Raw genomic sequence first — 23,975 nt, 5'->3', positions numbered from 1 at the left:
TTTTATTTTTGGACTAAAGAGTTATCAAAGCTATGTTAATTCTGGTGCAATCACTGATATTCATCTCTCAGGTTAAGAAATCCCATGATTTCTTGAGAATCCATGGATTTGCTTGGGGATCAAATGAACAGGGGATCGGCATTCTGGGAAAATAAAGATATAAGCATTCTGTTCTTCCTTCTCCTGCTCATAGATTGTTAATTCCAGGCTGTACTGTTAACTGCTGGCCCCTGTGAAATTTGAAATTTGAAATGCAAATACTTTTGTTTGCTTTGTCCTCTGAGCCATAAAACTCTTCAAGGGGATGGACCAAACCCTTTCTCCCTCTTATATTTCTTTATGCTTCGCATCCCTGGATCTTCCATGCACTGACAGGCTGAATTTAGAATTGAGTGTTTTAGGTCCTAGGTTCAATAGGAATGAGCAATCTCCTGCTTCCACTGTTGTATCTCCCCTGCCTAAAGCCTGGTGCCCTGGAAACTTTGTAGGCACTCAGGAAATACTTGTGGAATGATTGAAAAAATACGTGGGCTGTTAGAAAGTATTATTAAAAAGCTCTGAGATGGTTGGGGTATAAAAAAAAGTGTTTGAATCACATTGTTGAAATCGCCTCTAGATGGGGGTGTGTGTGTCCATGTGCCATATGAAAAGTTGAGGTGGGGCATATGGAAGTAATTAAGTTTATACCAGAAAAAAAAGTGTATAAATTGATGAGGGCAGTATGTACATCTTGGAATATTCAGCACATAAAGCAATTTGCTCACAATCCTGGTGTTGACTTGTCCAGTTGCCTCATGCTCTTTCTCTCTGCTGTCCCTTTTTAAGGAAGGAGGTAAGTAGGTGATAGTTCCAAGCTCCTTGGCTCATCAACATGGGGGGAAGAAGGCAGTTTCAAAAATTTCCCTGGCCATGTAATAGGCACCTTGGAGGGGTGGGAATTTCTTTGGTTCATGTCTTCTTGCACTTTCATTAACTGTCAGAGTCTTCTTTTAGAGCTGAGAGGAATTTTTCTTTCCCCAAAGCATTACAAGCAACTTCCAATGCACTGTGCAGAACATGTGATAGTAATAAAGATAAATAAATGTGGCAAGAAGACCTCCTCTTTGTCCTTCCCCGTCTGTTTCTGCTCCTTGATGCTTTGAGCTCTCGGCACTTCTGCTCTTTCTGGCAGCTGTAGTGACCACACAGAGTTGCTGACCAGAAATAACATCACAGAGCCATGGTGTGGTACTTGAGAATGAGGAAGCTTCTGGCGGTCTCCTTGGAAAATAGGACATCATAGGTAGTTTTTTACTTTGCTTGGAGGAAATCTGTGGATGCTGCCATATCCTCCAGATTAATTGACTCTGCTGTCTTTTTCTAGCCATTTCCCTAGCCACTCAGTGTGCTTGGGGAACAGACTTCCCTGATGAGAATCCTCTGTTTCAGCTGTTCCCAATCTAGGCTGCGTAGTTACGCCAGTGTCCTGAGACATCTTAATAGGTTTACCCTGATTGATTTTTCCAGGAAAATAAGTTTGGGAAATGCTGAGTGAAATTGATTTCTTTACTGCAGGACTTTTAATATGCTAACGCCCATTATAACGTGCATATTTCTCTCCAAGAAAGGAATACTTCAGTATAGGGTGTTTCCTATTTTGAACCTGGTACCTTTTTTTTTTAATGGAACACCATTAGCGTCTCTTGGGAAGTGTTAATCTACATAATAGTTAGAGTTGTCAAACTTTTGTTTGTATAAGAATTTCTTGGGCCTTCTGTTCAAAATGTGAATTCCTTGGTCCTCCCCCCTAACAACTAAATCAGAATCTCTTAGGTGAGACCTAAGAATCTGCATTTTTTTATAAACAGCCACCACTCTTCCTCTGTTTATTGTAACCACCCTGAAGCCTTGTCATTTCCCCAGAAACAGTCTGTTTCTACCTCTCTGGTTTTATCCATGTTGTTCTCTCCTTCTGGAATCACCCATTCATTCTATCTAGTGAATTCTTATGCATCCTTTATACCAAGTCCTCTGTGAAGGCTTTCACCCATTAGATGTAAGCCTCCTAAAGTTATGGAATATGTCTTATTTATTTGAATATCCCAGGACTAAGTCCAGTTCTGGTACCTTATAAGTTGTTGAACAGATGGATGGAAAAATCATCTTTATAAAATCCCAACGTGTATAGCGCTGGTGATCAAAGCGAAGTTAAAGAAATGTCTCTAAATCCTTTATCACCAACCCTGGGTATTTCCTGCACTTTTCTTCCACAGGGCTTAATTTTCTCTGTTTAGTTTTTCTAAGGTGAAATGTTAGAGTCTGTAAAAACCACCACCATCCCCCATCACCCTGAGGGTCTTCATCCGCATTCTGCTCACCTCTGTTAATTGTCCTCAGACAATATTGTTGCTGTCTTTTGAAAGAACTTATCTTTAGGAACCACTTTCTCTGTTAGAATTCATTTCCTCCTCTTCTTCCTCCCCCTGATTCCAGCCTACTTTTCTTCTTTTTGATCTTTGTGCTGCCGTGAGTCAGTTTTATAGAAATGAGCAAGATGTCTGTCAGGAGAAAGTAAAAGAAGAAATTTCAGCAAAGAGCCGACCCTGGGTGGGTAAGAAATGGGGAGTTCTGCTTAGCATTATCACTTTGAGTCCCAGGCATATTTTGTGCATTGTGGTCTGGGAATTGGGAGGGGTTCACACTTCACCTCCTCCCCACTGTGATCCAAGGAAATAGGACCGGAAAATACTGACAGATGTGAAGGCTCCCCCCTTAGTTAGGTATTAAAGGATATAAACAGCTGTTGATCTCTGCCATTGAAACATGGAGGAAAGAAAAGCTTTCATCTGTTCCTGGATTCTAGTTGCACTAGGATACCCATGCCATTTCAGAAGTCGAGCTTTCTCAGTTGGGAGAATACCAAACAGATGTGGCTCCCTTGTGAACCATAGTCTCCTCCACTCTCCTTTGATCCCCTCAGCTTCCTTTGTTAAAAAGCCAACAGATGTCCCTGTTAAAGCTCCCAAGACAGCAGTAACTTCAGAAGCAAGGGCCACCTCCCCTTCGATTGTATCTCTTTAACCACTTTTGGAGATGACAGAAAAATAGAAAACCTCAGCCTTTTTTTTTTTATTCTGTTGCCTGTCTAATTACAATAATTTTTATGTTCTGGCCTCCAGTCTCCCTGTTTTTCTGTTATATAATATGATTTAACATCTTAGAGCTGACACTCAGAGAAAAAATGAGCAGAAAACATCGAGCTCCTCCAACTCATGTTTTTAAAAAGTCTTTGAACGGGAGGAATAAGAACACTTAAAACATAATGACAGGATCTCAGACAGCTCTATGGTTTCAGAATATTTGGATGTCGGGGAAAAAAGAGCAGGGACGAGAAGGAAGAGAAGCGAGGGAGGGAACACCCATCTATGAAGCCTGCTCAGTGCCGGGCGTTGTACCTGCCAGTGTCCATCTTTCTTAATTCTCACCGTAACTCAGTGAATTAAATATCCTATTTTACCAGTGAGGAAGCTGGCTTTTAAACAAGATAAGGGGCTTTCCTAAGGTCTTACAGCTAATAAGTCCTTTAGAAGTCAGGATTTGAACTCAAGAGTGTCTGGCCAAGAATCTGTGTCCTTGTCACTTACTGCCATTCATAGCATCTATCTTTGTTTTCAAGTTTTTCTTTACATGGCTAAAGACATCTCAATCAATGATTTTAGGAGGTTGTTTAGGATGGAGAAAATTTCAGAAAACCTGATTTTGCTATAACTTTCAAAGAGATGATTCTTTTTTTGTTTCTATTTTGTTCTGTTTTTGTTGGCTCCTATTTAAAAATCACCTCTGAGGTACCTGAGGCGTGTATCCAGGCCCTGCAACTGTTCCCACATTCCCTTCTAAGATTGGGAAGAGGGTGCCTTAGCCTCATGAAAGTGCTTTGGCGGCCCACGACTACCTGTTACTGCCATTCAGTCATTCATTCATTCAATAAATGTTTGTTGAGCACCTGCTCTGAAGCAGGCTCTATTTTAGGCACCAAGAGCGAGCAAAGCAGACAGAGTTCCTGTCCTTGGGCAGTTTCCGTAATGGCCAGAATGTCTGGTTGCTCCAAATGGCTCTGCACGTTTTTTCTAAAATGAGTAGTTTGCTCACTGGTCAAGTGTGTTGTGGAAACAGTTGCATCCCTTTGGCAACCTTTCTTGTGAGATTGCAGCTGAGTTTCATCCTCTCTCAAAATATTATGACCGGAAACATGAGACGAGAAAAATGTCCATAGGGATGAGCTTTTCAGACATGGGGTGTCAGAGAACTGAGTTTCTAATTAGCCTTTAAATTTTAACTTTTTATTTTCTATTGTACAACTCCCTCTTTTTTCTATTTAAATCTGTATAACGCTGGTAAGACAGAATGTACATCAACAAAATATATTTATAGTGTGGTAGAACAAACAGTGGACTTGTAGACAGACTCGGAGTTATTCAGCTCGCTCTGCCATTACAATGCTGTGTGACATTGATAAACGTGTCGCCTCTGAGTTTATGTTTCTCTGTTTGTAAACTAAAGATAATAATTTGATCTCATGGGGCCGTTTTAAGGATTAAATGAGGAGTGTGAGTAAAAACACCCAGTCCAGAGCCAGAAGCACTCCTAAGAGGTGCTTAAAAATAAATGTGTGTTCATTGTCTCTCTCCCTGCGTATATTTCTGCATAACTATCAACCAAAACTCATGGAGACCACAAAAATAAAATGCATTGTGAAAGACAACCAGATTTGTAAAAACTAGCAGTCTTCATTGCTGAGTTGCTCTGTGACAGGGGTCATAAACACTTCAGGTTGTCATCTCTCAAAGACTTTGGGAAATGTCAATGTTTCTTTAGGAGCTGGACCAGCTCCTGGTTTCAGGAAGAAGCACCCAGCTCTTTAGAGAGAAAGCCACTAGGATGGGTCTTCTCTCTTGCTTTTCAGAAGGCTGAGTAGTAAACCTGCCCATGTCCAGTGTCAAACCAGCTAACCTCAGCAGAGGGTGGGTGCAGGTTAGCTGGAGAAGTGGGGAGATAGACTGCTAGTCGCATCTTTAATGACAAGCCTCTCAGTAACATCAGTGTAGGGCGAGGTTACTTGGATGTGATCTCTGGAGAGGATGGGAAAAGTGTTCTCTGTGCCAGGAATGGAGTGCTTGGAAGAACTTGGCAAGTTTTTCCAAGGCTCTGGAAACATGATTTGCCTTTGGGATCTAATAAACTATTTAGTTCCCTAAAACTTTACTAGTCAGGAGAGCATAATAACAAAGCTGCCATTTTCTGAACACGGACTACCCTGAACGCTTTAGCTGCGTTATGTAGTTTAATCTGTGAAACAACCCCATAAGGCAGGTAAAACAACCCTGCAAGGCAACCATTTCGCAGATGAAAAGGATTAAGTATCCTGCCCAGGGTCACATAGGCAGAGCTAGTATTCAGATCCAAGATGGCCCAACGCAGCAGCCCACTTCTCAACTACTCCAACATCTCGTGTCCGTGATGTTCTTATCCCAGAATCAACGTCACCCTTGATTTACCCCTGCCTGTTGCTTCAAATGTTAAATCCTTTCTAGGAAGTATTCTAAGACAAACCCAGCAGTCATGGAGAGGGATGTGAAAACAGACAGGGCCCTGCATCTGATGCAGATTATACTGGGTCCTTACTGATGGGAACCCCAAGATTCTGCTCCTTTTAAGAACTTGCCTCCTCTAGATTCTGATGTTACCCAAGTTTGTTGAGTTGTCCCTCCATGGAAAACAGTCAGAGACAGTTGAATCCACTCTTCCCCACCCCCACTGGCTGCTAGAGAACTGATGGTCTATTGTGCACTGTCACATTCCCCACCCCCACCTTGTTAACCCAATACTTCGGTGACTTGGTGGCTGAGTTAATGAGGACAGTGTTAAATAACCACCCTCAGTCAGCAAATCCCAAGAGACACCTATGAAGAATGAGGAGGGCCTCCTGTGTGCTAAAGAGCAGAGAGGAAGGAGTGGAGACAGGAGGCCCAGAGGGCCTAGCATCTGCCCTGCAAGGACAGGCTAATTACCTCCTGCCCCACCTGCACTCATTCTCCATTACCTGTGCTATGTAATTTTAATGGGCCATATCTCAGGTGACAACTTGTTACATCTCAGCATCAGCTGGGAAGAGAAAGGAGATATATGATATTCCGTGGAAAACAGATGAAAAACAAAGGCCATGTTGAGTAGGGGGCAACTGTTGCTTTTCTTCTTTTAGTGGATGCAGACATAGTGTCCTTCCTTGGCCAGCGAAGCCTGCATGGTGAAGGTCATTGCTGCATGGAGAGGCAGGCCAGCTCAGTGCCAAGCTTTAAAGGATGTGGATATGTATCTGGAAAAGCAGCGGGATGGAGAAAAATGACTTAACCAGAACTCTTGCCCAGAACAGAGTATGGAGTTGGAAAGCACAGTTATAGAAACCACTTGAAGTAAGGATGAGATCCCCAAGAGCATGCTGTGTTGTCACTGAGGTCCCACCTTGGCTTCTAAAGAGAGCACAGGTTTTTCTTTATCTGAGCACGACGTATCAGCAGGGCCCTGACACCAGAGCCAGAGGCCTTCTCTGTCTGCCCTTCCCTCCAGTACCCTGCCTGTCCTTTAGAGAGAGGGGGTATAGATGCTTAAATAATGTCATTTTTGAAGGGAGGCCAACTTATTAGCCTGCCCTGGACCTCCATGTATGGAGAGTGACTCACAAGCTTTTCTTTTAAAGTACCTTTGTAGGTCCTGGGACACGTGTCCTCTGTGAGGCCCCTGCATACACAACCTTTCTGGTATTTTATCTTAAAAGCCCATCCTAAATGATAATTCTATCCATGTTTTCCTTCACATAATCATGTTTTTCCCTTAAGTCTCTGGTAAAATGGATGCTCTGGGAAGATGAGCCAGTTTGAGGAGGTGGTAAAAAGGAACAGAAGCACGAGTCAGATCTGAGCTTGAACCCCAGTTATCGACTTTTGCTGGCAAATGTTCCATCTCTCTAAGCCTGTTTCCTCATCTATAACATGCATGTAGAAGTTTTCACTCCATGGGCTTGTTGAGAGTGTTAAATAACATGCTACGTTGGAAGCACTTGGCCCAATGCTGGGACATAGAGTACGATTGCTTTCAATGTCGGTTCCCTCCATGCCACACGGTATCGGCGTGATGATATAGACGTGTGAGGTGAAATGAAGTGAGAAAGGAAAGAACCTAGGATAAAAATCCTTAAGTATATCAAGCAATTGGCTGTGGAGCTGCTCATCCATGTGTCCTTTGTCTTTTGCTGTATCTTGTGGAACCAGCGGAAGAAAAGGTAAACATTTATGGGATGAGACGAACTTCGCTTGGCCTTGACAGCCAGAACCTGGAATGGGTCCACAGTAGAACTTCAGCCGATTTTTCGCATGCGTAGCACATGCATAGCCTGCACAGGGCCAATTCCACCTTCTTGTTTCTGTTACAGGCCACAGCACCCAGCATAACAGTGCAGTAAGTAGACACCTGATGAACTAAGTCCTACTATGCAAGTGTAAAGGGATTGACTGATGCCGTGTAGTTCATATCACAGAACAGATGTATTCCTGCAAATCATGAGGCAGTTGAATTTTCTGTCCCTTGGCTAATATTTTCATTTCTCAAAGAGAGTTCCATATTGAAAGAAAGCTTGGCAAAAAATCCTTTTATTATGCAAGCACATCCTTAGTGATGTGTCTAATTGATCCTTGCTGCATGTCTTTGGAAGTTGAAATGTTTGTCTTCCTGGAAAGACCAACTGGAGTTGTTAGTTCTCTCTCAGGAAAAGAAAAAATCAGTTCTTCAAAAGAAGCAATAGGTTTTCGGTGTTTCTGTGTTGTCCAGCCCAGGATCCCAGTGTGGGAGAGCAGTGATGACCTAGGGGATGTTGGTTTTGTTTTCCACCCCTGTGTCATGGCCTCCAGGAGTCTGCCAACAATGGCAGGCAGAAGTGAGGGAGCCCTAATGCGTGGTGTGCTGGCGCAGTGGGACCTCAGCATCTGGGGACCACCAGGAATTACTTGTGGATGACTTCCTTTTACATCACTTCGGTTGCATGGCCTAGCGTGGGAATCCTACCATGGCCACCAGGAGCAGAGGGAAGAAAGTTGTTGGATATTGGGAATGTACCTGTTATGGCCCTCAGATAAACCGTTCCTATTTCATCCTCCCAAAGTGAGAAAAACAACAAGCCCGAAGCTGAGAACATCTGTCTTTCAATGTCTTTGAAGCAAAATGTGAACAAATATCTTAATGGTTTGTACCAAGGCCCCCAGGAAACTATTTGTGGGCAGTAACTGTCAAAACACATGGGATAGGTTTTGATGGCTTTATTTCTGTTTTCTAAAAATAGTGTAGAGGTCAGGGCTCATCATCAGTCCAGGTTCAAATTTGTTCCTCTCCTTATGGGCTGTGTGACCTTGGCAAGCCCTGACCCTCTCTGTGCCCATCTCCTCATCTGTAAACTGGAGGTAATAATATTCGCTTTGTAAGGTTATGAGAATTGTGTCATCTTGCATGTAAAGCTCTTAGTGAGTTCCCAGAAGAGAGTTAAGTGCTGAATAAATTTGAGCTTTATTTCCTTTTCACAGTAATAGAAAAAGAGAAGACCTATGATTTATCGCAGTTTGCAATGCGTGATGACATAGCAGAATTTCTCCGGCAGTATTCTCTGCACATTTCTTTTCCAACTGAAGTAAAAGCTGAGAAAAGCTATCGATCATGTCGTAATTACGGTAGTTATCTTGGAAAAAAATTTTTTTCACATCCATTAGAATATCAGTTCATAATCCAAAGTTAACTACCAGCTGAAAGCAGCAGATTCCATTTTCTATGAAAGGTAGTAATTCCAAAGTTTAAAATACAGGAATAATAATATTAACTAACATCTATTACCTATTCTGTGCCAAGCAGTGTGCTGGGTCCTTTATATATATATTTTTTCTAATCCTCACAGCAGCCCTGGTTGACCATTATTATTATTCTTATTTTCAAAGGAGTAAACTGAGATAAATTTCTTCTCCCAAAGTGTGAGGAGAGCTGAGAAGTCAGACTGGGATGGTGAAGGAACCAGATAATAAAAGAGCTGTAAGCCACTGCACCGTGGGATTTGAGAAAAGGAGGAGAGGGTGTTGCTAGTGCCTTGGAGCCAGGGCTGCTCAGCAGGAGCTGGGAGCAGAGAAGAAAGGCCCGTTCTGCAGGTGCTGGAACCAAAGAGAAGATGCGTATGGCTGAGTCCAAAGGCAGACAGCAGGGAGAGATACCTGGGCATCTGCTCTCCTCCTCCAGTCCCCTGTCAGTGCCTCCCATTGTCCTTCATAGAGGAGTCTGGGAAATGTATGTAGAGAATGAATCTGAGAGCCAGTAGGCAAATGACTGGCATTTGGAGAAAACAAATAAGTAGCAAATAAATGTGTGATCCAATTTTAGCTAGTGATAAGTTCCAGGAAGGCAAAGTTGGGAAAGGGGATTAGCATGTGGTAAGATTTACATGAGATAGATCTAGAACAATTCTCAATATTTTTGGTCTTAGAACTCCTTCATACTCTTAAAAATTATTGAAAATCCCAAAGATTTGTTGCTGTTGTTTACATGGGTTATATCTATCAATAGTGACCATAATAGAAATTAAAACTAGGAAAGTTTTGAAATATTCATTTATGAATTCATTGAAAAAAATAATAAACCCATCACATATTAATATAAATAACATTTTTTAATGAAAATTAACTGTATTTCCCAAACCAGAAAAAATGGAGTAAGAAGAGTGGCGTAGTTTTACTTTTTGCAAACCTCTTTAATGTCTGGTTTTATACAGTACAATGGGACTCTCTTATCTGCTTCTGCATTTCAGTCTATTGTGATACGTTGTTTTAAGTTCGATTCTGGGTTCATGCAGATACACAGTTGGAAAGGGGAGGACTTTGTGTACCCCTAAAAGGACCCCCGGGAATCCCTGCCGTACATTGAGAACCACTGCTGTAGACAACGCAATAAGGAGGCTGGTTTCTTTGCACCTAGTAGGCGCTTGACGATTTTGATTGAATGAACACAAATTAAGATTGCATTGAGGGGCTGGCCTGTGGCCGAGTGGTTAAGTTCACGTGCTCCACTTCAGCGGCCCAGGGTTTCGCCAGTTCAACACCTGGGCGCGGACATGGCACCGCTCGTCAGGCCATGTTGAGGGGGCGTCCCACCTGCCACAACTAGAAGGACCCACAACTAAAAATAGACAACTATGTACCAGGGGGCTTTGGGAGAAAAAGGAAAAATAAAATCTTAAAATCTTAAAAAAGAAAAAAATTGCATTGAGGGTTTCACAGCATCCCTTGTGATAAATGGTGACACTGGTGACATCGTGGTAGTATAAACCAGATAGACAACACTGTTCTCAGGGCCCCATTGATCAGTAGGACACATGCCTTGTGGTGTGTACTGATGGCTCTTCACCTCGGTGTTCATCGTCATGCTGTCTCCCCATCACAGACTTTTGTAGGACCACCAAGTGTAAGATGCTGATTAGTCTCTGAAATAGAGCACCCTCTGATTTCCTTAGCACTACGTTCACGCCAAGCTAATGAGCTAGTTCAGACTAGACACTTAACTGGTGGTACTTGATGTGCATGCAGGAAGTATTTTAAAATTTGAATAGAATCACTGTGATACAATTATTGTCGTGGAATAGACCACCATCAATTATTTGCCTTGCAAATTTTATGCATCAGCGTTCAAGTTCAGGATAGCTTTCTCTCTGAGTCGTGAGGTTATGAGTTATGAGTTTCTTCTCTCCATCAACTGATACATATTCTCATAGGATGTCAACATTAGCCAAGACCTAAGTAATATTGTAAGGTAGCTATTATGGAAAGGAAATTGAATAAATGATTTAGAAAGTATTTGCTTTTTTGGATCCTGCTTTTTCTATCAGCATAGATAATTGAATTCAGCGTTAACTGAGCCCCAACAAGCCACACTGATAGAGAAGACCATCAGTCAACTTTGGATGGACAGGGCCACATTACTTCAGCCTGCAAATGGGCAGAGATGGGTAAACCTCTGTGGACAGACTAGCTTTTGAACGGTCTGCCATTCAATTTTGAATTTTTGAATGGCAGACCATTCAAAAACTTCTTATGCCAAAACATCTTATGCCAAATAAATGTGTTTTTACTGCAAGTGTCGGAGACACATCTCACACCCGCCTTTCTAAGTTGGTTATATCATATCTAGCTGTGATTTTATGCAGATGATGTAAAAGTGATATCTACCATTTATTGAGTGTCCAGCAATAGGTTAAGTGCTTTACAAAACTCACTTACTTTTCACAACCTTTTTAGAAAGGTGTTTTTTGCTTCTTTTCCAAATGACGAAACTGCATCTGAGAGAGGCATGAGTCACACGGCTTGTAAAGGGCTGTAACAGGTCTTTCTGACTCCACTGTGTTTTTTCACTACATTAGGGACCTCTGTGATATGTGCGTTCTAGAAACATGCATGATGCCTTGCATAAACACACGGACATAAATGTATTCAAAGATTCAGTGAGAGAGGGAAAAAATGAAAGGATAATTTGAAGAAGCAAAAAGTTTGGCTTTCCTATGACACCAAAGCATGTGGCCTTTGCAGAAGAAATCCTGCCTGGATGAAAAAGGATATTTCATGTCATGGCTTTGTTACTTTCTCATTGTGTCTTGAATACTTGGGTTTTGACTCATGGTCTGCTGAAACTAGGAAGACTGATGCCAGTGGGACAGACCTCTATTAATAAGGTAAAATACGTGGTTCAATAATTTTCATGTATGTGGTGAGAATTGATTGTATGTGTGTGCATGTGTGCACATGTGTGCATGTGTGTATGTATTGTGTGTGTCTTTTAAAGATAAAAATCTCACTGGGTAGGAATAAAAGGAAGAAAAAGATAAACAAAAGAATATGAGGGTATATCAACTTGCTACATTTAGTGCCCTGTGATTTGACATTGAACAAATGAGCAGACCAATATAATTCAGAGTCTTCAACTTTTCTCTTTCAGTCCAGCATGTTCAGACCCTGTGACTCTGTCTGCCTTCCCTTCTTACTCCCTGGTCTGTTAACTCTATTTCCACTCCTGTAACACCACGAGACCTAGGTCATAAGGTTGCTGTGAAGTCTTAATAAGATAATACACCAGGCTTGGCATATAGAAAATGTTCAATAAATACCAGCTAACATGATTACTAATAATATTGTTGATACTGTATTACTGCAAAGTAATTGCTGTGTTTTTCTCCCATAAGCTGTACATACCAACAAATGATTGAGGCTCCCAGAAATGAAGACCTGGAGGCCCTACGCCCCTCGACAGGCAGCGTCAGAGACAGGTTTCTGGACGTTTCAACCGTGGTTTCTCAGTCACCCTTCAGACAGTTGACACTTTGGGGCCCGTAAAATTTTTTAACCCTAAAACATGTTGACTCTTAAAATAGCTGTGGAGTCTGGCTACTCTTATCAGTATCTGATGACTCATGGGGCTGACTGGGCTCGATGTTATTTCAGGTGCCACAGGTGTACATTTCACCCCCTGCGGCTCCCTGGCTCCCCACAGTGCCATCCAGCAGCTGGCCTTGGAGGAAGGGCTGTGGGGCACTTGATTGGCTCATGATAAATACGACCGAAAGTGGGTCTCAAGTTTTTCAGATAAAATAGTGTATAGCTTTTTCCAAGATGATTTGAAAAGGGAGTGTTATCAATGTGAACTTCTTAAATTACCGAAAAAATAGATCCTTAAGGATAGGCTTCTTGAAAAGGTAGGTTTCAGAACTAAGTTCAGGGCTATTAATTCAGCAACTATTTTTTGAGCACCTGCATATTCCAAGTACTGTCTCAGGCCGTGGGATACAAAGACTAGTCTGCCTGGTCCTTGTGCCTGCCATTTGGGGGCTCCTCCACACTCCTGAGAGCCCTCTGTTCCCACAGTTGGAGCATTTTAACCCTGTCTGTAGGCTCAGGCCCACCAGAGGCTCTGACCTTCTCCCCAGGTTTTAGTGGAAGATGGACTCTCCTAGTATTTTTTATTTGGCCAACTCCATACTCCAAATTCCAAGACCAGGAAATGAATTCTTGACTAGGGCTCTATCTAGTACCCTAGTCACTTAAGACTGGTGTCCCACCTTATCTGCCCAGTTGTGCCATATTGGAGTTATACTCCTGGTGTCAGACCAATGACAGGGTCCCCACTACTTGATGCCAGCCCCTTCCATGCTGACCATTGGCCAGGCCCTAGTCCCTCTGCCAGTCCCTTGTCCTCTTGTTCTAGCACTCTGCCATCTGCCAGGTCTCCCTGAGTTTGCCCCAAGCACCTGCTTCAGCCTTATGGGTCTATCAGGGATCCTAAACGCCCTGCCACTGAAGAGGGCCACCTACCATCAATTAGCCGCAGCAGTTCTGGGGCCAGCCAACCTCCGGCTGAGCACAGCGCTTTCACAGGGAGCCAGTGAGGGCTCCCAGACTCGGGCGGGAACAGGGCTCTACATCAAGTTCCCTTCTAGCTGCTAGCACGCTGAACTTACTGCTCAGGCTTTGTCTAAGGTCAGTGCTCTGCTCCTTTGCCCACGCTGAAGCGGTGGTAGAAGGCTGAGTGACTAAGAGCATGGTGCAGCCCCTTCCTTAAAAGAATTCTCAGTGCACTTGACTTTTATCCAGTTACTGCTACTGCTGTCTACGAATGTGGCTTCTAAAAGGTAATCTGGCTTCCATCACAGTGTCGTAATGGTGTTGCAACTAAACAAGAAAAGGAGGACTACATCTGGCATATTGCATGGGAGCGCCCATGAGAGGCCCCATTCATCAAGTCCAGCAGGCCATCTCCTTAATTTAAGAAATAGCAATGTGGCTTCTGTTCTTCCGTAACTTCTAGATGTGTTTTTGTTTTCAGTTGGATTTAGCAAAGTCGTTACGCCATGCTTTAAGAAGGCGGCTCCAGAGTAAAAAATATGTTTTTAAATGACATGATAAAAAGCTGAAGTCTTCTTTTTTCCTTGGAGATAAGCAGTTTCAGATATCAGGCAGCCCACTGTGTCCCAAAGGATGACTCTCACTTCTACTGCATAGCTCACTGCTCATAAATAATGAGTTTGACAAGTATAAGATGCATCAGAGAATTTCAAAGGGAAGGGCTGTGGTGACAAGGTTTTGCACTTTGTAGTGGTTGAAGGGAGATGTTCATCAGAAATGACTGCCATTTTTTTTAAATGTCCATCAAACAGGTCATATTCATCAATGATCAGTAAATAAATAGATCTCGTATAAATAAATAAACAAATCTGGTATCAGAGCCATGGCCCCTTAACTGGCTCATGTCTGATAAAATGAGAAACTTGTCCAATTGCTGTCAGTGAGGACTTCAAACTCACCAAAAAGGACTCAAGTCAACAAATGCCTTTATAATTAAGTAGTAGCCCCAAATGAAGTCAGATATTTGAACATGAAGACAATTTAATTTTTTCTATAGTGGTCTTTGATATTCTAAGAGGTCTTAACGCCAAGAAGGGCTCAGCTCTTTAGCCCATCCTTCACATAGCGGATAGTCATTTTCTTAAAAATCATAAATCAGATCATGTTCATTCTCTGCCTAAAAAACCCAGTGTCCTCCCAATGCGACCAGGAAAAAATCCTGAATCCTTCTTTGGCCAGCTGCACCCTTCGTGAGGATGCCTGTGGCTGCTTCTCCCGTCTCCTCTTGCACCATTTCCCCTCCCACTGACTCTAGCCCTCCAAACCTTCTTTGTGCTTCTCAACAAGCATCCGCCCCCACTGGTTCTCCCTCCCACTCCTACTTCCAAGCCTCTGCATGTTCTGTTCCTTATGTCTGAAACCCTCCACCCTGGACTTCTGCATAGCTGGCTCCTTCTTGTTATTCAGGTCTCAGTTCAAAGTTCCCCACCTTGGAGAGGACTTTTCTGTCCATTCGATCTAATGTGACATAGATCCCTTCTGTTTATCTCTATTAGACCATTCTTTCCAATTTCCTTAATACTATTTTCACTTTGAAATTGTTTGTCTTATTCATTTATATTAGTTAACAGGGATAAGAGAACCAATAATTCCTTAATAAAAATCAAATAAAAAATGAAAATTATAATCAATCTGAAATATTACCTTTTTCTGCGGACGTGATTGCCCATAACACGTATTTACTTCCTATCTGCCTGGTACAGCAGTAACTTCAGGAGGCAATCAGATGGTCAGCAAATATTTACTGAATATTTCACACGTGCCAAACAGTGCACTAAGCACTAGAATACCACGGTCAACAAAACAAGCGTGAGCTTCTCCTCACGGAACTTCTCGTCAATCGTGGAGTGAGACCTTACAAAGGATGGAAGCTCCCTGAGTGCAGGGATCTCTCCCATCTGGCGCTGCAACCCCCGGGCCTAGAGCAGTCCCTGACACAGGCGGTTGCCCCGTGTCAGTTGAGGGATGAACAAGTGGAATAAATCATTACAAGTGTAAAAGTCTAGCAGAGGAAACTGCAGTGTGCCAGATATACAAAATACAAACATACACGGATACTCCCAAGCATACACAGAGAGTCTCTAAAGGGCAACCTCAAAAGTGGTATTTAAGGTGAGACCGGCAGGCTGATGGGATTCAGCAAGGTGGAAAGAGTGGAGTAGGAAGGTGGTCCAGGCAGAAGGACAGAGCAACGTGTGCAAATGCTCGGAGGTGAGACAAGTGTGGCATCTCTGAGGGACTGACAGAAGACAGGTGTGAGTGCGCGTGGGTGAGGCAAGAGCGACACCTGATGAGTTTGCAAAGCTGGCAGGGCCTTGGAGACCATGCCAGAGAACGAGGAGGTCCAGAGAAGAACTCTGGACTTTATTCGACCGTCACAGGAAGCCTCTGAAGGGAGACGAGTGACGTGCTAAGACTCGAATGTTAAAAGGGTTGCTCTAGCCGCAGATTGGGGAGGGGCAAGGATGGATGCAGAGAGACTGGCGAGGAGCCATTGCAGCGGTCCAGTTAAGAAATGGTGAGCACTTAAACTCAAGTGTGAGAGAATTAGGTGGATTTGAGAGGGTTAGAGGGAAAACGGGTGATGGAATAGGTGGGGGTAGACTGGGAGCAGGGGGAGGAGAGCTGACTCTCAGGTTTCCAGCTTGAGCAACTAAGTAGAGCCATCCACTGAGGTTGAGAATCTTGGTGGAGGAGTTTTTGGGGGCTGGAAGTTTGGATGCATTGATTTTGAGGTGCCTCTGAGTCATCCAAGTAGGAACATGGACCAGGCAGGTGGATCTACAGATCTGGGACTCAGCAAAGAGGTCTTGGCTGGACCGTATAAAGGACATTGAAGCCTTGAGTGTGGCTGAGATCATTTAGGGAGGGAGTTTAAGTTATAAAGAGCAAAGGCCTAGGACAAAGCCCTGAGTGACACCATGTTTATTGGGGCAGAGTAGGGGTTATGTCTGTAAAGGAGTCTGAGAAGAAGTCAGAGTCAGGAGGAAAACCAGGAGCAAGTGATGTTACAGGAGCAGAGAGAAGAGAGTACTGTGAAGAGTAGAGTGTTGGCAGGTTAAGTAAGATGAACACAGAAAAGAACATAGCGAGAGGGAGAGGGACAGTCCAGGGGAGGCAGCTTTGTCGTCCCAAAGACGTTCTGAGCTCCACCAGTACCTAACAGAGCCCAACCAGCATCTCTGATTCCTAGTTCCAAAGCAGAGAGCGTCAGTCTGTGGAGGGAGGAGCGAGAAGACACGAAGACACCGTGTATCCTCAGAGAGGGTGAATGTTCCATTTCCATTCCCTCGTGACGCTGGACTGCATTTCCTGCTCTTGTTCCTTCCACCCAACTGCCAACATTAGCTTATGGTCACTAACGTGGTTTTCTCTTTAGTTCAACCAAAAGCACCTTGGGTAAGCCAAAAGCTCGTTGACTGCAGAGGAGTAGCTGCTTGACCTCTGCAGGCTCCGTTAGAGGTCATCCTTGGCAGTGATTCAGTAGCTTTGCTGGTTTACGGCTATAGCCTGCAACTCCTAAACCATAAATTAAGAATCCCGTGCACCTTCAACATGCACAGAAAGGCCTCCCTCTCATCTGTAAATCACAAGAGTTCTAAAGGCCTTGACAGTTCAAAGAGCAGCCTCCCTTCGTTGTTCCGCTTCCAGGAATTTTTTCAGACTTGATTAACTGGAAGGGTGGAGATGGGGCTTTGCAGGCTCATTTTTGGCTTCCTTGGCTGTGTGAAGAAGTGAGAGAAATACTTTTTTTTAAGGCAGAGGGCATGAGATTGGTTTATTTCCAAGACGTTTTTGCATGTCTGATTTCTGTGATAGTAAATGAGGTCTGCACCCTCATTTCCACTGAACATCTCTCAATGATTTCACCTGTGTGTGGCTTGACTCACGGCTGCTTCTCAGTTTAGAATCATCTTGCTGCTCAGGATGGCTGAAGGTAATAGTTATAGCACGGCACAGACAGGGTGAAAGATGCGTTTGGAGCTAGAAAATAGGGGCGGTAGGGACTGGAGCGAATTCTGATTTAAAATTTGGGAGATGCCTGGTTGAAAATAAGCAAGTCTGATTTAGGGTTTGCCTGTTTCCTTCTGGGTCACACACGTACACACTGCTCACCAAGCCATGCTGTGGTGGTGCCCCACATACAAAACACAGGAAGATTGGCATGTTAGCTCAGCAACAATCTTCCTCAAGCAAAAAGAGGAAGATTGGCAACAGATGTTAGCTCAGGGCCAGTCTTCCTCACCAAAAAAAAAAAAAGTTTTATGGAAATGACTGGGAGTAAAACCTTGGATCCACTGCTCTTTTCTACGACTATTTTAATAATAGGCTACCTTCCTCCCTTTAATCAATTTCTCTCTTAGCTGTGCAAGTCTCTACATTATTTTTCTGAAAATATGAGCTGATTGCCTGATGTCTTTTGCTTTTGTGAAGCACATTACCTAATGGATGTTGGACTGTTTCTAATGTTACCTTTTTTTTCCAGGCTGGTGCTCATTTATTCCAGCCCTACAAAGTTTATTTAGCTTGGCTCTAAACTGCCCTGCACTGTGATGCCCAAAAACTCAGCTCGTCAATTGTGTGTGTGATGTATCAGCCTGGTACCCTAGAGAGTTTGGGGGAATTCTTAGCATGTTTTGGGTCTCTTGGTACATGGGGTTGTGTTTATCCCTTGTGTTGATCAGTTGTGTACAGTTTTTAATGGGAAAAGCATGACTTTACTGACCTTTTCCGAACAAATAAATTGACTTAAGGCCGGTTGGTGTCATTTGGAAAAGAATGTTCTTTTTCTTCTTCCTCTGGGGCTGCCTCAAGAGTTTTGCAGTTCAGAATGACTACATTCCCAGCTTCACACCTCCCCAATCACCCCAACCCCACAGCTTTCAAAGCTGACTAGAAAGGGACCTGAAAGAGGACGAGGTGGGAGTCAGGTGGCTGTCAGTCATCTGCGCTGTCCTTTGGTTTTCAGGGGAGATTCACATCGAGAGTCCTCAGGTTTGCTCCATGGTGGGTAGCTCCTGTTGCCCCCTGAGGTCAAGCTTTCCTTCCCAAGGGAAGTCTTGTCTTTCTAGAAAGTGCTTGAGGCTCTCCTCTTTATGAATTTGGATGCCCTCTGAATTCTGTGAAGATTGGGGAAGGAACAACCAAGAAGATTGATCTCTCCTCTGCTCTGTCTCCATTTTCTTTCCCGGCTCTCCTTTCAAATGTGGTTATGAGGTCCCTTAGATGAGGACATGAGGAGTTAGATTTAACTGCTAAAATAAAACCACACATCTCTAGTTGAGTGAGGAAAATACTGTTGTTTGGTTAACTTTTGATTCTTTGGATGTGATTCATAGGATTTGTTTGTTTATTTTTTAATTGTACGGTCATCCATCATCTCCTCCTTTGGGAATATAGAGAATGTCCTTTCAAGACTGGAAATTATTTTAAAAAATGAAAATTTCTCTCTTTAAGAAAAAAGTTGACTTTTCTCCCAATTCTGAAAAGTTTTTCTAGCTATGCACAAAGTCCCAGTCATTTACAAGTGGAGGAACCTGTTTAAGGAATGGCTAAATTAGCAGTGGCCAAGTTCTTGGGGTTTAAGAGTCTCAGGTGAAATCCAATCCTTGACTGGGAATTTTTTTTTTTCTGGCAGGCAGGATGGCAGCTTACCACACTGCAGGACAGAATCCATGTGGGTAATGTTCTGAAGGGGAGGGTTCAGAAGTTAACGTTATGGTGGTAAGAACCAGGACTTGTTATGCCTCCTTTCACAGAAAATACTTAAAAACAACTACTACAAAAACCCTCACTTAATAGGCAAAATAATTGGCCCAATGAGTTTTTGTGTTTCATAATGACCTCTTTTAGCAATTTTCCATCTCCTTTGAATTCCACCTGGACACACCTCACTTTTATCTTGGCTTTAAACTTCGGTGGTTTTAACTGTAAAAAATAGGGTGTGATGTTATTGATACAGACCCAGCATTTTACTGGTTTCACACCTTTTTATATTCTTCAAACAAACAAACAAAGGCATAGACCCTCAAATAAGATGAGTCAAATTGGGTCTGCACTGGCTGCAGTGGTGGGTAAAAGTCTGAGTCCTGCCCCGACTCCTCTAAGGCGAAGTGTTTCCCTCACGCGTGAAGTGGAACCCTAAAGCTTCAGAGAACACAGTTTGAAAACCATTGCTCCAGAAATATTTGTCACTTATGATTTCCCTTGGGAGCCTAGTTTCCTTCTTGTTGTTAGAGTCACAGACCAAGAGAGAAACGAAGAGGCTTGGGGCTCAGATGCCAGCCCCTCGTGCTCTCAGCAATTCCTCCAGGCTTTCCCATTTACCCTGAGAAGGTGTGCCTGGCCGAAGATATGGATGGTGCGAGTAACTGGTGAGGGAGCAGCGATGTCTCCTTAAATCCAGAAAGATTGATCAGGCAAGGTAGTTCAAGGTATGACTCTGGGAAGCACCTACAAGGCAATTGATGCCCTCGGGGCCCATCAGGGAACTCTGTTGCAGCAGAGGGGCTCCAGAGAGCTTTGTTGCATGCACCCCTGAGCTCTAAGCACTGATCTTGCTGCCTCGGACACTATCTTAGGTCTTCTAACCCTCAACACCATTGCTCCTCCCTGATATTTGGTTTCACAGCAGACATTAGAGATGTCATCCATGCTTTTATCTGATGATGGTGCTTATTTCTTGAATGGTAACCTTGAAACTGGGTAACCTTCCTGCCTCAAGCTTCTCATCCATGCCTCAGCCACAGGATCTCTCCATGTACTCCTTTTCCCAGATTCCTAACTCTCCAGTGCCCAGCCCAGCTTCCTCTTCTAGCCACTAACAAATTACCACAGCAAACTAAGAAAACAAATCATATTCTATCTTCCAAGAATATTTTCTCTGTTTATTTTAATGGTTTTAAGATATATTTTGCTCTTAACTGCTCCCCATTCTCTGAGAAATTGCTCTGAGTGGGATTAAAATATTTTTAGGAGAGTCTCCCCTTCTTCTCCTTTCCTTTAACTTCAGAAATCAGGTTTCAGCCGATGTCTGCTGTGAGACACTATCACTCATTCTGCATATACCATCTCCTCCCGTGGAAGTATTTCCAAAGATCACACCTTTCATCGTGGGGCTAGGCAGTTCGTTGATGTGTTGACTGCTGTATCTGAGTGGGTTTTCCAAGTGGTTCATCTTATAACATTGTTCTGAAGTCGAGACCTCAACCAAGACCTGTTAGTTGGAGTGAGTGTAACAGGGTGTTCCTAGGGTTGGTGAGAAGCACTCAAAGTGTTGCTCTGGACCTTTCCCTTTGTGCCCTGGCATCCGTCGTGTAGACCTAAAGCTGGATGTCTCCTTATGCTTGTCGTCCACAGATTAAACATTTTGAATACCTTAAGCTCCTGAAGGGTATATGAACTAAGAACACAATTCAGTATGAATTGAGTGTGAATGGAATGTCATGTTTATTTTCCTTAATTTAGCTTATATCTGAGTTCAGTTCCCATTCCACCAGGTGGTGGGAAACCCAGCCTCAGACATTGTTGAGGTGTGATGTCCTTCCTCAGAGTTTGGCAAAGCTTCTGGGACTTAGTGCCAAAGCCAGCCCAGCCAGTCCTTTATCTACTCTGGTTGCCACTGAGATGCCCATTGTCCCAGGTCACATGGTACCCTTGAGTGTGCTGTGTCTTTGGGCACAGGCATCTTTGACAGAGCTAGGAGCCATGGCACATGCCCTCCAGCCATTTTAGATATGCCCTGAAGCCATCACCTTTGATGGATTGCCATCTCCCCTGGCAGTAAGTCATCAATAAATTATCTTGAAACACTTCCTTCTCTTCAGGCTTTGGGGCTTCAGTGAATGGAAATTCAACATTTTTACGTTGTTTTACCTTTTGCCTCTGCAGCCCTCATTTCCCCACACAGACCAAACCCAACTATTTCTGGCCAACTCTTACTCATCCTCTGGGTCTCAGCTGCAGTATCACTGACCAAGTTAGAAGTACCCAGATGGGCAGCTCCTCTACCTGCTCATCCACTTTCCTACTACCTCGTCCTCCAAGTATGATTTGCATTGGGATCATATGGGAAATTGTTAAAAATGCAGAATCTCAGGCCCCACCTGAGATCAGACTGCTGGAATAGAGTCTTCATTTTAACAATATCCCCATGTGGCTCATATGCACATCAAAGTGTATGAAGCACAGATGTCCTGCATCATGAGCTCCTTGACCACAAGGACATGGTTTTTTCACCACCCTGTCCCCTTTCACAGGTGCTTTGGTTGCCTACTCCAGGACAACCCCTCAGTAAATAGCTGCTGAATGCATGGGCTGCCTCTAATAATGGTATAGACCAAACATTCTGTTTGCAGTGGCTGCTATTAGAAGAGGGCTTGTGCCTAAACTGTGACCTGGGAGCTATTAACCTAGACAAACTGGAGATGGAGGTGGGTTTGGGTACCAGGTGGTGGAGCCAGAAGCTGGACTGGCTGAGGTTAGGCAGCCAGGCCCACAGGTGTAATAACCAACTTAATGGGCATGGTGGGGCCAGGTGGGCTTGGTTGAAGAGCCTGACCCAGGAGGAAGAGGAGCAAAAACTGAACCAAAGAAGCAGAAGAGTGGAGAAGGCAGCCTCTGTAAGGGTTCCTGAAGGGCATGACGGGTAATAAGTTTGGACAGGTAGACGAAATTCCAGCGGCATTCATTTCCCACCCAATATTGAACTACAGATTCCAACTAGATCAAAGTCAAGGAAAAAAATATGAACAGAATTTTTATTGTACAGTGCATTCCTCTTATGCATTTGAACTTGAGGTGGGGGCTGGTCTCAAGCCAAAAACTTGGATTAAATCCATCTCTCAAGTTAGTTAGGAAATCTGAGATTTTAGTAGCGCCTTTTACACACCTGCTTATTGCAACGGCATGACCACCTGGACTGACATTAAGGCACCATTAGAGTAACTGGGCAGGGGGGGCAGCTGGCTCTGAAAAGTTTGTGCCTGTCTGTGCAGACATTTCTCTTCTAACTGGGCACTGAAGGAATGTTTGACATCAGCCACATGGGAATCTAGCAGATGAAATGGTTCATTCTCACTGGCATTTCCTTTTCCCTAGGAGATAACCAGAGCTCTTTTGGGATGCTTGCACACTGGTGGCATGTCAGTTACTGAAATCTCTCCTTTGGTGGAACATTGACTCTGGGGATTGTACCAAGGAGGCTTAGCACTGGATCTAGGGTGGGGAGAAAAATGGAAGCAGCACTGTCTTAGGACTGCATCAAGGGACCCTGAACTCTACTGCAGATGGGCAAGAAGTCAAGCCCTGGAGACTTTCTGCACTGCCTGCCCTGCAATGGCCGGGTCTGTTTTTAGGGGAGCTTGTAGCACTCACTCTACCTTTCCTTGTGGCAAACTTGGATGCCCTCTGCTGAAGTTGGCACGTAGGATAATCCAGTGTGTGCTTACAAATTCCATCTTGCCTCTGCAAGCATGGGGTCCTGCAAGAAAAATCAAGCGTCCTTGCCCATTCCATCTCATCCGCCTCTCTATGCTTGTAATGAATGCTGAGAGCTTGCTTCCACAGCACTCCTGGGGGAGGGGAGACTATTCTGATTGAAGCCAGGCCTCCCTGGCTAGGCAGCAGGAGGCTGCAGACAAGGCAGTAGTGCAAGCTGGGAAAAGGAGTCCTGGGGAACCTGGAGCAGCTCATTTTCTCCTTGAATTCTGAGTTGGGAGGGGAAGAGTGTCATCTATTATTCTGAGATCAGAATTCAGCTGAGCCTGGACTTCTTTTGAAGAAGCAGCAGCTGCTGCCTAGACATGAACTAGAGCTCTGTGATGGGCAATGGCATGGACATTCTCAAGACAGCTTCGCAAATCCTCGCAGGAGTGGAATTATGCGCCCAAACAATAGATTCGCTTCACAACAGCCAGGTCACCTGCCTGGACCTCTCTGTGCACGAGCTCTGCCAATATGTGTGGTATCTCAACTGACAAGGGCTTAAAAATCTGTATTGCCCCCCAAGACTCCTCCCCACCTCTCACCACACACACATTCCTGTCCTGTTCATGCCAAGCAAAACTGAAAACAAAACACCAACAAAACATATGGCCCTTCTCTCCTTCCTAAGTGATGCTCATCACTGAGAAAATTGGGTTTGAGTACCACTCAGTGTAGATGACTTTCTTTACACCAAGTTGAACAGATTAAGAGTGTGGGCTCTGTTATCAGCGTGGGCTAGACGGGAATCCCAGTCTTGCCAGTTACTGGCAAGTTTCTTAATCTTCCTGAGTCTCTGAGTCCTCATGGATCCAGTGGGGATAATAATAGCACCTACCCCCTAAAACTTGCCGAGAGGATGAACTGAGACCTTATATTTAAAGGCTTAGCACAGTCCTTTGCTATGGTAAGCACTGAGTGAATATTGGACTGTATTTCTTCTTTCCATAGAGAAGCAGATCGCCCTCCTCCTTCTGTGAGATGAAT

General features: G+C 43.8%; 1 protein-coding gene across 3 annotated transcripts in view; it reads left to right on the top strand.

The window, feature by feature from the left end:
- Window positions 1-23,975, top strand: part of MOB3B (MOB kinase activator 3B) — a 184,929-nt gene that overhangs the window by 64,695 nt on the left and 96,259 nt on the right. The gene's annotated exons all lie outside the window — the stretch shown is intronic.

Source organism: Equus przewalskii, chromosome 22, assembly GCF_037783145.1.
Source record: "Equus przewalskii isolate Varuska chromosome 22, EquPr2, whole genome shotgun sequence".
NCBI lineage: Eukaryota > Metazoa > Chordata > Mammalia > Perissodactyla > Equidae > Equus > Equus przewalskii.
The sequence above is the reverse complement of the archived record's forward strand: the minus strand, read 5'-3'. Positions and strand labels throughout refer to the sequence as shown.